General features: G+C 35.5%; 1 protein-coding gene across 12 annotated transcripts in view; it reads right to left on the bottom strand.

The window, feature by feature from the left end:
- The window catches only part of LOC145524398 (uncharacterized), a 1,208,145-nt gene that overhangs the window by 497,196 nt on the left and 693,765 nt on the right, over nt 1-17,184 (bottom strand). The window lies entirely within an intron of this gene.

Below are 17,184 nucleotides of genomic sequence, written 5' to 3' on the forward strand. Positions count from 1 at the left end.
TTCTCCAGGCAAGAATACTGGAGTGGGCTGCCATTTCCTTCTTCGAGAAAAACATCTATTTCTGCTTTATTGACTATGCCAAAGCCTTTGACTCTGTGGATCACAATAAACTGTGGAAAATTCTGAAAGAGATGAGAATACCAGACCACCTGACCTGCCTCTTGAGAAATCTGTATGCAGGACAGAAAGCAACAGTTAGAACTGGACGTGGAATGGACTGGTTCCAAATAGGAAAATGAGTATGTCAAGGCTGTATATTGTCACCGTGCTTATTTAACTTATATGCAGAGTACATCATGAGAAACGCTGGGCTGGAGGAAGCACAAGCTGGAATCAAGATTGCCAGGAGAAATATCAGTAACCTCAGATATGCAGATGACACCACCCTTATGGCAGAAAGTGAAGAAGAACTAAAGAGCCTCTTGATGAAAGTGAAAGAGGAGAGTGAAAAAGTTGGCTTAAAGCTCAACATTCAGAAAACAAAGACCATGGCATCTGGTCCCATCACTTCATGGCAAGTAGATGGATAAACAGTGGAAACAGTGGCAGATTTTATTTTGGGGGGCTCCAAAATTACTGCAGATGGTGACTTCAGCCATGAAATAAAAAGACGCTTACTTCTTGAAAGAAAAGTTATGACCAATCTAGACAGCATCTTAAAAAGCAGAGACATTACTTTGCCAACAAAGTTCCGTCTAGTCAAGGCTATGGTTTTTCCAGTAGTCATATATGGATCTGAAAGCGGCACTATAAAGAAAGCTGAGCACAGAAGAATTCATGCTTTTGAATTGTGGTGTTGGAGAAGACTCTTGAGAGTCCTTTGGACTACAAGGCGATCCAATCAGTCCATCCTAAAGGAAATCAGTCCTGAATGTTCATTGGAAGGACTAATGTTGAAGCTGAAACTCTAATACTTTGGCCACCTGATGCAAAAAGCTGACTCATTTGAAAAGACCTTGATGCTGGGAAAGATTGAAGGCAGGAGGAGAAGGGGATGACAGAGGATGAGATGGTTGGATGGCATCACCGACTTAATGGACATGAGTTTGAGTAAGCTGTGGGAGTTGGTGATAGACAGGGAAGCCTGGCATGCTGCAGTCCATGCGGTTGCAAAGAGTCGGACACGACTGAGTGACTGAACTGAACTGATGGTAAATATGACACTTTACAAGATATTAGGTCCTTAGAGTTCTCATCTGAAGAAAAAGAAAATTTGTTTTCCTCTCTTTTGTCTCTTTGCAAGATGATGAAAATTACCTTAACTTATTGTGGTAATCAATTTCATGATATATGTAAATCAAATTATCATGCTTATACCTTAAACTTATTCAGAGCTGTGTATCAATTATATTTCAATAAAACAAAAAAAATAGTTAAAAAAGTGCAACCCTCCTAAAAATTATCAAGCAAAATTTGACTTTATTTTGATAAACACATAAAATTTCTAGTTTTCAGAGAGGAAATTGAAGGTTTTTTCAAAGGTTTATTTAGGTTGTCTTTGATATTAGTAAATATATATGCTTTGTATTTATACCCCCAAATCTTAAGCACAGAAAGAAATGCGGTACTTTAGCGATGATATGAGTGAATAAAAGCTTATAAGCTAAATGTACTAAATATCCTTATATATTACAATGTTTTCCTTTGTCTTGATTAGTTCTAATTCAACTTGTAACTTATATAATTATCACAAAGTATACAAAAGACGAAGTAATGAAAGACATAGACTATTACATACATATGAAGACTCAATATTGTAGAGATAGTCATTCTCTTCATATCAATCTATGTATAAAGAGGCAAATGGTCTTTCCTCTTTATATCTAACAATTCATTAACAGTTCTGGTGCTTTATTATGTCTATATGTCAAAAAAAGTATTTACTGTGCATGATGTATTACTCACAAGAGAATGAGAGGGAGAAAGCACGCAAGAAAGAAAACTAAAGCCCCACCACCACCACACACACACTTGTTTTCTCATTCATCCTCAGTATGCTACTATGAAACATTAAGATGATGCTCAGAACACCGCAGGAACAAGTAAGTCATGTTTTGACTTCTTCCTGATCAGGTGTACACATTTACATTCCACTGCAACATGCCACAGCACTGCAACATGCCACAGCACATCCTACCTTAAACTACTATTGCCAGGCTTAAAAGGCTTTTACATATGAAACAGGATACTGTGTATTTTGTTGGTGGAAAGCCAAGTGTTCAGTTAGAAACAATAATGGAAAGTGAAGGAAACATATTATTTGCTTGGAGGACAGGTTTGCTTTTCTGTTTCTTATGAATTATTTCACAGAGATACCTTGGTGTTCTGGATAGAGGGTATTACGGTAAATGTTTGTAACATCAGATCATAATCTTCAGTGTTTATTTTAAAAAATAAATTAAATCGACTGAATTTGCCCCAAAGTTTTGTAATTCTAGGTTGAAATCAATCCAAAACATTTTCGAGGTAAAAGCTGGTAGCATTTGTTCATTCATTCAGCCATTATATTAAGTGCCAGACACTGTTCTATGTACTAGAAATATTGCAGTGTATGCAAGTTTAAAAGTGTGTATGTTCTTAAGGTTTAAATAAAAACAACAAGAGTACCATAAATGGTATGTTAATGGTGATAAGCACTGTGAAGGAAGGTAAGGCAGAGAGTAATGAACATCGGGGGTGGACTGAGGACTTGTAGATAGACTGCTGGAGAAAATCTCTATTGAAGATGACGTTTTAAGCAGTGTCACAGCAGAAGGAAGGGACCAAGAGGTGCTGAGCCAAGAGTGGTTCTGGTAACTGAAATGGTAAAGGCAATGCATATGAGCAACCATGGTGCCTTCAAAGAAGTAGGAGGCTAGCGTGTTTGGGAAAGGTTGAGAGAGGAAGAGAATTAGTAGGTGATGTCTGACAGGTAATGTGGGAGAAGGCTGTGCAGAGCTATGTGGACCACTGTAAAAATGTTTGCCTTTCACTAAGTGCTGTGGGGAGTCACTGAATATTTTAAAAAGTAAACCAGTGTTTTGAAAGGATTATTCTAGCTGCTTCATTGAATTGAGACTATGGAGAAGGGAAAGGATTAAAACAGGGAAATGGGTTAGGAGTCTGTTGCAAGCAGTTGAAGCCAAGGTGGTAGGGCGTAAGATTTGAATTTGAAAGTTGCCATTGGGTCTGGGGTGTGACAGAAGAAAGGGGTGAAGATTTGGGGATTATGCAACTCCTGAAGGTGTTACATAATTCCTAGCAACTAAAATGGAAAAGACAGAAAGGACAGACAATGAGGGAGGAAGTTGAGTTTAATTTTAAATGTGTGCATTGTGTGAAATGCCTAGTGAAAATGAAGATTAGACAGTTTGATTGTGAGTCTGGATTTCAGGAAAGAGGCCTACAACAGAGAAGTAAATTTACAGGGAATGAGCTTCTAATCGGTATTTAAGCTACTTCAACATTGTCCTCCTATGTACAAATTAATAGAAGTGGCAGGTGATCAGAGGTTGTGTATGTTAGTCATTCGGCTGTGGCTGACTCTTTGTGACTCCAGGGACTGTAGCCCAATAGGCTCCGCTGTCTGTGGGATTTCCCAGGCAAGAATATTGGAGTGGGTTGCCATTTCCTTCACCAGGGGATTGTCCCAGCCCAGGGATCAAACCTGGGTTTCCTTTATCATCCGACCCACCAGGAAGGCTTAAATTTTATAAACTCAGAACGTTACAGTCAGCTTCAAAGAGATCTGACGAGCTCACTCTTTATAGAGTTAGGTCCACAGTTTGCCGTTGTTATAAAATGTTATTAGCATAGAACTGTTCTTTTTTTTTTTGGCATGACTCCTTTAGTCATGGTATCAAAATATGAACAAGGTGGGTTTATAATCATTAGAAGTAATAGAATATTTTGGTATTTTTTGGTGGCTGTTGAAAGGACCTAAGTATCAAAAGGCTTTAATAAAGTAAGGACATGACCTTATCCCTTAACACAATATATTCAGTTTTACCTGTAATTTTTATAAAGCTACTAATATACACCTTTGAATAGCTCATTGATTGTGTGTTTTCTACTTGGTTAATATTGAATTTTTAATATTGATTATATGGTATGCAACACTGACTAAAGACAAAAGACCAAGATATTTTGAGACAGGCAAATGGTTATAAGAGAGTGTTTTGCAGAGTAAATATTGAACAATTACTGATTGACTGCTAATGAAACATAAAATAATAATCAAATCAGGACTTCATTTAGGTGTCATATTGAAAGGTTGTTTGCTGAATCACGAAAAGATGGTCGGGATTCTTGGCCTCTGGAGGAGAAGAATTCAATCTGGGGCCAGAGACAAGGCTTGATTGCTCAGAGCTTTTGTGTAATAAAGTTTTATTAAAGTATAAAGGAGACAGAGAAAGCTTCTAACATAGGCATCAGAAGGGGGCAGAAATAGTACCCCCTTGCTAGTGTTAGCAGTGGAGTTATATACTCTCAGATAACAGGATTAGCCAGAAGGTTTAATCCCAAGACTGTCCTTCAGGCAGGATACATTATTGTTATAATCCTTGTAAAGACAGACCTACTCCCATAATTTACATTTTAAGATAACAGAATTAGAATCCAGAGAGTTTAATTCAGAGACTGTCCTCAGGCAGGATACACTATTGTTATATAATCCTTGTAAAGACAGACCTACTCCCATAATTTACATTTTAAGATAACAGAATTAGCCAGAAAGTTTAATCCAGAGACTGTCCTCAGGTGGGATACATTATTGTTATATAATCCTAAGGAATGTAGAGAGAAAAGAAAAAGTTTATGCTTTCTTTCTCCTTCAGAATTCCAGAACCCTCTCTCCTTGGGGACCCCTAGACTTCTTATCAACCTGCCTAGGAAATGACTCTCTCAATATTATGAGAAGTTGCAGATGAATTAAAGTATATTTAATAAAGATATGGAATGCAAACTGATAAGAATTGTAACTAGATGCATTGACTATACTGGTTGAATACTAAACAAAAACATGTGCAAGCTAATATGGGAGATTTCTAACACATTAAGCAGAACTGTGAACGTCTAAGGTTTTGAATTTACCAACAAGAGTTCTAACACTCATACAATGTAGAAGTAAACCATAAAGTGTAGAGTGAGTTTTAGTATAGGAATTGTTCATTCAGGTGTGATACTTCATATGCCATATATTTCAGTGCATTTAAAAAGTAGATTATTATATACCTCTATGTAACTTAAAAATAAATATCTCTTAATAAATGTTCCTGTTGAATATTAAATACAATGTATTATCTCCAGTAATATTAGAAGCCATTTTATATAATGTATTTATATCATAAAAAAGTCATATTGCCTGTTTTAAGCACTGAAACTTGAAGTGCTCATGCTATCAAAATCACGCAAATTTCAAATATTTTATAAATGGAAAGATCGGTTAACTGAAATGGTGAATTTCCGTTTGTTGACACTAGATGGTGATAGAATGCTTTATAAAGGGTTGAGCACTGCCCAAGTCAAGGATATCTAGGATCAGTAAAAATAATAGGGAAACAAAAGCCTGAGCATGTCTATTAATTTTGAACTCGGTATTAGATCTGTGTAGGTAATTCTTGCTGTATTGGTTATTAGCATCTGGCAAGAATAACTTCTTAGGTTTTAAATAAATTCAAATACCGAACAGAGTTCATGAACTTTAAACCCATTTTTTTCTATTCCTACCAGTGACACTTACCAGAACCTTTTATCAAAGTTTTATTATAAACACAAGATGAACCCTCTGACAATGATAAATTTACAATGTTACTGTGATATTACATTTACAAAAGAAACAATAATTAGGGTAAACTATACAATCACAATGTAGAAAGATGCAGAAAAATCTTTATGCTGTGATAAAAGCATACAATTTTTTGATGCAGTACATCATAAAATAAAAATTATCATTGACCCAGTCTCCAGCATCTGGCAACACACAAACATATCTAGAATATAATAGTCATCTCATTTTTAAAAAGTGAGTCAACTGAAGATTTCTATAAACTTTTTGAATTGTAGGTATCTTAGTGAAAATCTCTTACAACTTACTTATTATGCAAATCCATGGAGATTAAATGACTCGTCCAATCTTGTTGGAATTAGATGCCTGGTCAAGTGTTCTTTCAAATATACCATTTCTGACACATTTCCGATTCACTTATCCTCGTGTCATGAGTTATGTTTGATATCCAGCCATTTTATTTGTCCAGGGAAATAAACAGCATGGCCAACATCTGGATGTGTATTACAATTTACACTAGAACATTTTAAGTATGCATACAACACAGATGTTGTAATTGTCTCCAAGTTACTGCCATTGTTCTGCTCCACATCTGCATAGGTCTGAGACATGCCATCGTGCTTTTAAAATTGCATGGCAGTACAGGGTACTTGGGCTTCCATGGGGGCTCAGAGAGTAAAGAATACGCTTACAATGCAGGAGACCTGGGTTCAATCCCTGGGTGGGGAAGGTCCACTGGAGAAGGGAATGGTAACCCACTCTAGTATTCTTGCCTGGAGAATTCCATAGACAGAGAAGCCTGGTGGGCTACAGTCCATGGGGTCGCAAAGAATCAGACATGATTGAGCAACTAACTCTTTCACTTCATGGGGTACTTATCACTCACAGGTGCTTCATTATTTTTAAATAGAAGCATATTTGTTCAAAATGGGTAGAACAAAAGTGTGGTCAGAAAAAGAAAATTAAATTTGAAAAATTAAATTGATATTTCCAAAACATAATTATGAATGTGTACTTGGCATCAGATAATTTCAATATAAAATCAGGAAAAATTTTTTCAAAAAGGGCATGTTATATTTGATAGTCACTGTTAATGCTAATTTCCACTGATAGCATCACATAGATTTTTCTGTAATTGCTGCTTCTATATGTAGAATCATTTTCCAAAGTGCAACCTGAAACACTAGAGGTAAAGGTCTGTACTGACAAGAGTTTTGTTGCCAAAGGTATAAAAATTCTTCATACAATACCCCAACATGTCACAAACAACAATTTTTTGGACTCTCAACGTATATTAGCACATTGCAAGATACCTTTAAGAAACCTGTTGAATTTTTTCAGCTCAGTATACAATTTATTTCAACCCCCAAACTTGTTTTCATAAAATATATTTCTGGAAACAATGCTCTCATTTTTCATCTCAGTACTCAGCTCCTTAAAAATTTAACTTATAAATATGTTGTCAAGTCTGACTCTATACGACTCCATGGACTGTAGACTGCCAGGCTCCTCTGTCCATAGGATTTTCCAGGCAAGAATACTGGAGTAGGTTGCCATGCCCTTCTCCAGGGGATCTTCCTGACCCAGGTATTGAACCTGAGTCTCCTGCATTGCAGACCGATTCTTTACCATCTGAGCCACCAGAGAAGCCCCTGTTAGTTGCTCAGTCATGTTTGACTCTATACTGTAGTTTTATTTTATTTTACTCTCTATCAACATGTCCTTGGTATCTCATTTTCTTCTCATTTCTTCATGACCTCAAGATATAAATTTCAAATGCCCACATGAAAATAAAATCTGAGTCATGGCTACTATCCATATTTAATATGATTTTAATGTTCTATAACTAAACACAGCAGAGAAATCCTAAGATGAGGTTATAAATAGGTGGAATTGCCTAAGGTCAGGAAATATCTAGCTCTCAAAAATTCAGTCCTTGAACAAGTGTATCATAAAATAACTTCTTATTTAGCAATACACTTTCTAATACACTAACCTTGATTCTGTCAATAAATCTCCCTCAACACAAAGATAAAATATCCATGCACTCACTTCATATCCTTGAGACAAAAACTCAGGAGGATTAGAAGGAATTATAATCTGAAATCAATTCTCATAGAAAATTTATTATAAACATTATATCATATTTACTTTCAAAAATTATAGTACAGGCCAACTGCAGTAAAGTTCACATACTCAAGACAACTGTTAAAACATACAGAACTATGAAGATAAATTAAAAAAATGTTGCTTACCTTAACATAATAGTTACTAATTTAATTATGCATTTTATTTTTGGAATGAAAAATTACTGGAGAAAAAAGATTATATTTGTTTATTTACTGGAGTAGGAGTTTAAAAGAAATTTATAACCCAGACCTTCCTTTGCTAGGTTTAGATCATCTTATGGGCAATACATTCAGTAATGTTCTTGGGAGTAAGTAGGAAGACCCTCCTTGACCAATAGAAACTTTCATTTTAAGTATTCTCAAAACATCTCCGAAAGTCTTTCAAATCTCTAAAGATCAAATTCCTTCACCATCCCTGCCAAGTTTAATGTTAATGTTGTTTTAAGACTCTTTCAACAGTCACAGGAATTTTTTATTCCAAACTCAATGTTTCTTTGGCATTTTAATTCCCTTAAAAACCTTTAATGCATCTCATCTTTGTTGTCAGTTAGCTTTAGGTCCCAGTAGCCACACCCAAAGTTCTTTTTCAGACACAGATTTCAACTCTAATTTTTTGGGCTGCCCTTTCTTGCCCCACTGGCTTTCCTTCAGCTAAATCTATGCCCCAAGGGCCCACCTGGAACAAATGGATTGTGTGGGTGGGTAACATCCTTATCTGATGTTTACTTCAAGACTCAAGTCAAGCAATTCAACTGAGGAATCTCACTGGATTGCTCTTGTTTTTATGTTCAACTATTAGTTTGGGGTGGAGAAAAGGAGTTGGCTTTTAAAACTCTGAAAAGTTTACAATGTATGACTTAATCTCTTTTTATGTCTACTCATAAAATGGCCAAATATTTCCTGATATCATCTTTCTTATAGTACAGTGTCAAAAGAAGCCTCCGGGAGCCAATGAGTAGACACACAGGCTAAATAAGTCTATATTATGCCTTCCGAATTATTGTAGGTGATAATTTTACTCAAGGTTTTGTGGCTGCATAACTTGGATCACCACATTTCCAGTCACTGATATGTTTCTTCATCACAGACCACCCACTATGCATCTGTTGTTCTTATGCAGCTGCCAGGTTGTGTCTAACTCTTTGTGACCCTGTGGACTGTAGCCTGCCAGGCTCCTCTATCCTCCAGTATCTCCCAGAGTTTGCTCAAACTCATGTCCATTGAGTTGGTGATGTTATCCAACCATTCCATCCTCTGCTGCTCACTTCACCTTTTGCCTTCAATCTTTTTCATCATTAAGATCTTGTCCAATAAGTTGGCTCTTTGCATCAGGTGGCCAAAGTTGAAATGTCAGCATCAGTCCTGTCAATGAGTATTCAGGGATGATTTCCTTTAGGATTGACTGGTTTGGTCTCCTTGCTGTTCAAGGGACTCTCAAGAGTCTTTTTGACAGTATCAAGTCTTCAGCTCTCAGCCTTCTTTATGGTCCAACATTCACATCCATACATGTTACCGGAAAAGCCATAGCTTTGATTAGACATATCTTTGTCAACAAAGTGACATCTCTGCTTTTTATTACACTGCCTAAGTTTGTTGTAGCTTTGCTTCCAAGAAGCAAGCATCTTTTAATTTCATGGTTGCGGTCACCGTCTGTAGTGATTTTAGAAACAAGAAAATAAAATATGTCACTGTTTCCATTTTTCCCCCTCTATTTGCCATGAAGTGATGGAATCAGATGCCATGATCTTAGCTTTTTCAATGTTGATTTTCAAGTCAACCTTTTCACTCTCTTCTTTCACCCTCATCAAGAGACTTGTTAGTCTTCTTCACTTTCTGCCATTAGAGTGGTATCATCTGCATATTTGAGGTTGTTGATATTTCCCCCTGCAATCTTGTTTCCAGCTTGTGCTTCATTCAGCCTGGCATTTCATATGATTTACTCTAACAGAGAAATTAAAGAAGCAGGGGGACAATATATACCCTTGTTATATTTCTTTCCCAATTTGGAAACAGTCAGTTTTTCCATGTCCGGTTCTCACTGTTGCTTCTTGATCTGCATACAAGTTTCTCAGGAGACAGGTAAGGTGGTCTGGCATTCCATCTCTTTAAGAATTTTCCAGTTTGATGTGATCCACATCACCTTGTTGTGATCCACAAGGTAGATGTTTTTTCTGGAATTCCTTTGCTTTCTCTGTGATCCAAAGAACACTGGAAATTTGATTTTTGGTTCCTCTGCCTTTACTAAACCCAGCTTGACCATCTGGAAGTTCTCAGTTCACGTACTGCTGAAGCCTAGTTTGCAGGATTTTGAGGCATAACTTTGCTATCATGTGAAATGAGTGTAATTGTACAATAATTTGAACATTCTCTGGCACTGCCTTTATTTGTGATTGGAATGAAAACTGAATTTTTCCAGTCCTGTGGCCACTGCTGAGTTTTCCAAATTTGCTGACATATTGAGTGCAGCCCCTTAACAGCATTGTCTTTTAGGATTTGAAATAGCTCAGCTGGAATTCTATCACTTCCACTAGCTTTGTTCATAGAAATGCTTCCTAAGACCCACTTGACTTCACATTCCAGAATGTCCAGCTCTAGGTGAGTGATCACATCATTATGGATTTTGGGGTCATTAAGACCTCTTTTGTATAGTTCTTCTGTGTGTTCTTGCCACCTCTTCCTAATATCTTCTGCTTCTGTTAGGTTATTGGCAAAAAAAAAAAAATCCCTTTATGATCTCAGCCTTATCATGGCAAAGGAGCTTGCATAATTCAGTGCACTTGTAGCACCCACATATAATTTCCCTTTTCTAATTATTCAATAGTCTTCAAATCTTATAGTTATTTCTTAGTCAGATAAAATTCTAATGCATGTAGGGTTAGAAGAAGCTGTTTTCCATGGAGATCTCCTAGTATGAGAAAGAGAGAGGAAGAGCGAGCGAGAGAGAGAGAGAGAGAGAGAGAGAGGCTTGTCTTGGCTTAAGCCAAGAGAACACTCTGTCCATGTCCACTCCATGTCACAGCCTGGCAGTATATCTGGGTAGCCACAATGGAGAAAGGAAGTGACCACGGGCTGCGTCTGAGAGGAGCCACAGATGTCTGCAGAGGCATATCACTGGACCCCTGTAAGCACGTAAGTTTCACTTGCTTCAGCACTCCCTTCTTTTCTCCCCAGTGTGGGGAGAAAAAGAAACACACTTAGAAGGAACAGAGCCAGCTCAAGCCTGACCCTGAGGGCTTCCATTCCAGCTTTGGGAGGAAGAACCCATTGGGAGAAGCCCCTCTCAGGGTAGTAACCGCTACTGGCCACTGAAGCAGGCCTGCCTCATGCCCTGTAAAGGCTCCAGCTCCCCCATCACCACCACTCCCCCTACAGGGGAAAGCAGCCAGCGCATCTTGAGGGAAGACGTGACAAGCATCCACATCAAATCCAGTCCTCCCCACAAAGGCCTTGGGCACACACAGTCCACACAGGGATGCTCCCACATAAGATCCAATTTCAAGGCCATGATACATAACTGCTTTACCTAAATTCATAGAGACAGAGAAAATTAAGCAAAACGAAAAGTCAGAGGAGCTACTCTTAATTGAAGGAGAAAGTCTCAACCTCTAAAAAATTAAATAATGAAACATAAATATATAATGTACCAAAGAATTCAAAACAGTGGTAATAAAGATAGTAATTGAATTAGGAAAGAGAATTGATCTAAACACAGATCATTTTAACAAGGACCTAGAAAATGTAAAGAAAACAAAAATACGTGATAAAATATCTGAGATATAAAGCCCCCTAGAAACAATGAACATCAGACTAAATGACACAAAACAAAACATGAATGATCTAGAAGATAGAATGATGGAAACCATTCAATAAGAGCAGCAGACAGAATGACAAAAAAATAAAATAAATTAAAAAAACATGAGATACAATGCATATCTGGGATAACATTAACATGCCAACATTTGTACTGTAGGGTTTCAGCAAGCAAAGAGAGAACAAGAAGGATATTGAAACTGTATTTGAAGAAATTATGGCTGAAATCTTTCCATATCTAAAGAAAGAAACATATATCTAACTAGAGGAAGCACACAAGCTCCCAGAAACGAACCCAAACAGTCCCACATCAAGAATATCATAAAGAAAATGGCAAAAATTAAAGACAGAATTATAAAAGCAGCAAGAGGAAAGTAGTTAAATACAGTGGAACCTCCATAAGGCTATCTGCACAAACTTTGCAAGCCACAGGAAGCAGCATAGTATATTCAAAGTGCTGAGAGGGAAAAACAAAACAAAACAAAAAAATCTTCACTCAAGATCCTCTATTAGCAATAATTATCATTTAGAATGATAAATAAAGAGAAATAAAGAACTTCTCAGAAAAACCAGAAACTGAAAGAATTCAGCGATACTAAACCTTCCCTAAAAGAAATGTTGAAGAGTCTTCTTTAAATGGATAAGAAGTAAGAATCCATAGGAAAGGGAAAATACCAGAAGGAGAGGCAAATATACAATAAGGATCGAAGATTACTTATATTAGCTAGTATATAGCTGAGTATATCTCAATATAATAAAGGCCATTTATGACAAACATACAGCCAAACTAATACTCAATGGTGAAAAGACGAAAGCATCTCCTCTAAGATCAGGAACGGGACAAGAATCCACTCTTGCTACTTCTATTTAACATCTATTGGAAGTCCTATACATGTATCAACCAGACAAAAAGGAAGGAAGAAAGGAAGGGAGGGAGGAGGGAAAGAGAGAGGAAAATGGGAGGAAGAAAGGGAGCGAGGGAGGCAGGAAGAAAAGGTATTAACCTTAGAAGGCAAGAGGTAAAACTGTCACTATTTATAGATGGAATGATACTTTACACAGAGAACCCTGAAGTCTCCACTCAAACTATCAGAACCAATAAATAAATTCAGCAAGGTTACAGGATACAAGATCAACACTCAGAAATCTAATTTGTTTCTAGACATTAATAATGAAACATCAAAAAAAAAAAAAGAAACTAAAAAAAACCCAAAAAATCATTTAGAAACTAACAACAACAAAAATCACATCAAAAATAATAAAATATCTAGGAATAAACTTTACCAAGAAGGTGAAACGCTCATATTTTGAAAATTCTAAAACACTGATGAAGGAAACAGAAGATGATACAAAGAAATGGAAAGATAGCCTATGCTCATGGATTGGAATTAATATTGCTAAAACATCTGTACTATCCAGAGCAATCTACAAATTTCACATCATCCCTTTAAAACTGCCCATTAAATTTTTCATAGAATAGGACAAATAATTCTAAAATTTGTGTGAAACCACAAAAGATCTCAAATTGCCACAGCAATTTTGAGTAAAAAGAACAAAGCTGGAGATAAAATCCTGCCAGACTTCAGATTATACTAAAAATCTACAGTAATCAAGACAGAATGATATTGGCACTAAACAGACACAGAGATCAATGGAAGAGAAAAGAGAGCTCAGAAGTAAATCTATGCACATACAGTCAATTACCTAAGAAGGCAAGAATATACAATGAATAAATGGTTTCATCAACACGTGGTATGGGGAAATTGGACAAAACAGAGAAAACGATGAGTTTAGAACATAACCTCATACCATGTACAAAAATAAATTCAAAATGGTTTGAAGACCCAAATGGGAGAATGAAAACCATAAAACTCCTAAAAGAGAACACAAGTAGAAAACTGACAAAAATCATTACAAATTTTTTCTTGGCTCAGTCTCCTAAGGAAAAATACATAAATGCAAAAATAAACAAATAGGACCTAATTAAACTTAAAAGCTTTTGCATAGGAAAGGAAACCATTGACACAAAGAATAGATAGCATAGAGAATGGGAGAAAATATTTGCAAATGATGCCACTGACAAAGAGTTAATGTACAAAATATTCAAACATTTCAAATGTCATAAAAGAAGCCACCCAATAAAAAATGGGCAGAAGACCTGAATAGACATTTTTCTAAAAAAGACATGCAGTATACTAACAGGCACATGAAAAGAGAAATACACATCAAAACCACCAGGAGATATCACCTCAAACATGTCAAAATGACTATCATCAAACAGTTTACAAATAACAAATGTTGGAGAGGTTGTGGAGAAAAAGAAACTTTGCTATACTGTTGGTGAAAATGTAAATTGTGCAGCCACTGTGAAAAACAGTATGGATGTGCCTCAAAAAACTGAAAATAGAACTACCATATGATCTAGCAATTCCACTCCTTGGTAAATATCCGGAAAAATAAAAAGGCTAATTTGAAAAGCAACATGCATCACAATGTTCATAGGAGAACTATTAATAATAGACACAGCATATGACAGGCAACCCAAGGACCCATTAACAAATTATTGGTTTAAGATGTTATACATATAGTCATCTATCTATCTATGAAATACTATCATTTGTAGCAACTAGGATGGGCCTAAAGAATATATGCTTAACTACATAAGTCAGAAAGAGAGAAACAAATATTGTACTGGTTATGAATTAGAGTGGAAAAAAAATACAAATGAATGTATTTGTAAACAGAAACAAACTTATACAGAAATAAACTTATGTTTACTGAAATGGAGAGGGAAGGGGTTAGGGACAAATTAGGGGTACGGGATTAGCAAATGATTATGTATAAAATAGGTAAGCAAGAAAGATATACTGGATAGCACAGAGAAATAGCCATCTTGTAATAATCTATAATGAATATAATTGACAACAATCCTGAATCACTATGCTAATCTTCTAAATTGAGTATACTTCAATTTTAAAAGGTTCAGGTGTGCAAGGTGTGTATGTTTTAGAGATCTGTTATACAACATAGTACCTGTAGTTAACCATACTGCATTGTGTAATTAAAATTTTGTTGAGGGTAGATCTGCTTTGAGTTCTTATAACAAAAACAAAGGGGCACAAAGAAAATTAGAGGTGATATGTAGCTCTATTACCTTGACTGTATTATGATTTCCCATGGATATGAATATGTCCAAACTAACCAAATTGTACACATTATATATATTCAGTTTTTAACATATTAGTTATATCTCAATAAAGATGTTCTAAAAAGCAAAAAAAACAAAGTGAAAATTAACAAATATTTTTAAAAGTACTGATGAAAATTAGTGATATCAAATTAACATCTTTGAGATCAATAAAATTGATAAACTAACCATATTGATGATGCCAAAAAGAGAGAAGAGACAATTCCCTATTTCAGAGTATTGACATCACTACTAGTTCTTCTCCATATTAAAAATATTACAGTGGTGTCTGCACAGTTTTCCCTTTTACACTCACTATTTTCCTATCCATATTCTATTTGTTTGAAAAAAATCATTAAGTTATAGTAACTTTATTAAAAGTGAACCATTACTTGCATGTATTTTCACTTGCCATCAGATGCGTCACCTTTGTGTACCAGACCTTCAAGCATAAATTGCTTACTGCTACTCATGCAGTGGTGAGCAGGTACTGATATGTTTTAACATGGCTCGCAATTAGAAAAAGAACTTTATTTTTAATGTTGGCAAATATACCCCATTATATTTACATTCTTTCCCTTTAGCATTACTAATGCATCTTGATTTTACAAATAGCTTCTTTTAAGTTTAATGAGCATGTCTCAAGAGAATGTAGAGCTTATCACATTTAATATACCATTTAGTCTGCCCTAAATATGATATCTTGATCTTAAAACTTTTATGTCTGAATGGGTTTGATGAATTGAGATCTCCCAATTTAAAGATTTCAAAAGGCTTATTGGATAAGGACACCTTTGTTATTAAATAGGTTTTTAGAAATCTACTCTTTTGATGGCTTAATTATAAATGGATTTAATTTCATGCACTGGATGCCAAACTCAGACACCAGTGGTGGAAATGACCGACAAAATATGCTTTAGCCTTTGTAAAACACAAACATTTAATCACACACGTTGTAATAGCCAACTAAAACATATTTTCTTTTTTTCTCCTTCATTATTATTTATCCTGCTTTGAGGATTATCTTTCACCTTTATAACAGAATTGAATTCTGTGTTTGATGTGGTGATCCCAAACAAGCAAATCTTTGGGCGGGGGGAGAATTCTGTGGATTTAAGTTCTTTCCTGATTCTGCCCCTCATTAGTTCCTTTAGAGACAAACAAAAATGATATCCTCCCACTAAATATCAGAATAAGATGTGAGGGTTTGTCCTTTATGACAATATTAGAAGAGGTTTCAGGCAGCTCTAGAATTAAAAGCAAACAACTGCCACATAAAAGTTGTTTGTTCCAGCTTTCTATATCTAGCATAATTTCTATATGTTTTGTATATGTGAAGTCTCACCCCAATAAAGAATTTACTATAGCATATTACCTTGTAACTGATGTGATTGAGAACTTCAAAGTGAAAATAATAACTTGTTGCTGAACTATGTCAAAATATAATAGAGCAGAGATATTCTCTTATTAAGCAAGTTAAAGTCAACCATCTCTACTCTTTGTCATCATATGCTACCCAATAGTGCAGGGATAAGTGAGAAAAATGAAATCAGTTACAGAAAATATGGAAAACACATGTTTCCTGTATAACAGAAGGTACAGGTAGTTTGTTAAATTTCAACCCTTCTATAAAGGCTATTTTGGGAACACAGGAAAGACTTTGTTGAGTATATTTGCCTCATCTCTGGGTACTTTAAAATTTCTTTATTCTGTTATTGGAATTTTCACTTCACCTTAGTTTTTATATTAATATAATCACGTTTCTGCAAAGAAGTTTTTCCCAAAAGCATACCCAACTGCACATTTTCTGTATTACCCAGAATGTTTAAAACAATTTTAAATAATGTTTCTTTTGTTGTTTTGATTTCAGTGAGATGCTTCCAATACTTCCCTTTACAGTGTGATTTTGTGTGCTATTCAGTTGACTGATACCTTTTTCCAAGTTTAGTGTTTGTAGAATGTATTAAAGCTTGCTAAATATTTTTTGTATTTTGGTTAACTGGTTTCAGAAATAAATGTGCAATTTATTTCTATATAAATGTGCAATATATATATGTATATATATATAGAGGGGGGGCTATAAAAAGGATGAATTTTAATAAGGTATTTAATAATAACTGGATTTTTGCGATACAAACTGTTTGCTGCTAAATAATTTTTAATGCATTATTTACTTTGCTTGCTTAATAATATATTTAGAAATTTGCATCTATGTTTTGTTTTAAACTGAGCTATAGTTTTCTTTTTCATGCTGTGTATTTCAGGTATTTGGACAAGGGTTATTGTATTTTTGT

Source organism: Giraffa tippelskirchi, chromosome 10, assembly GCF_054371585.1.
Source record: "Giraffa tippelskirchi isolate mGirTip1 chromosome 10, T2T-mGirTip1v1.2.pri, whole genome shotgun sequence".
Classification (NCBI taxonomy): domain Eukaryota; kingdom Metazoa; phylum Chordata; class Mammalia; order Artiodactyla; family Giraffidae; genus Giraffa; species Giraffa tippelskirchi.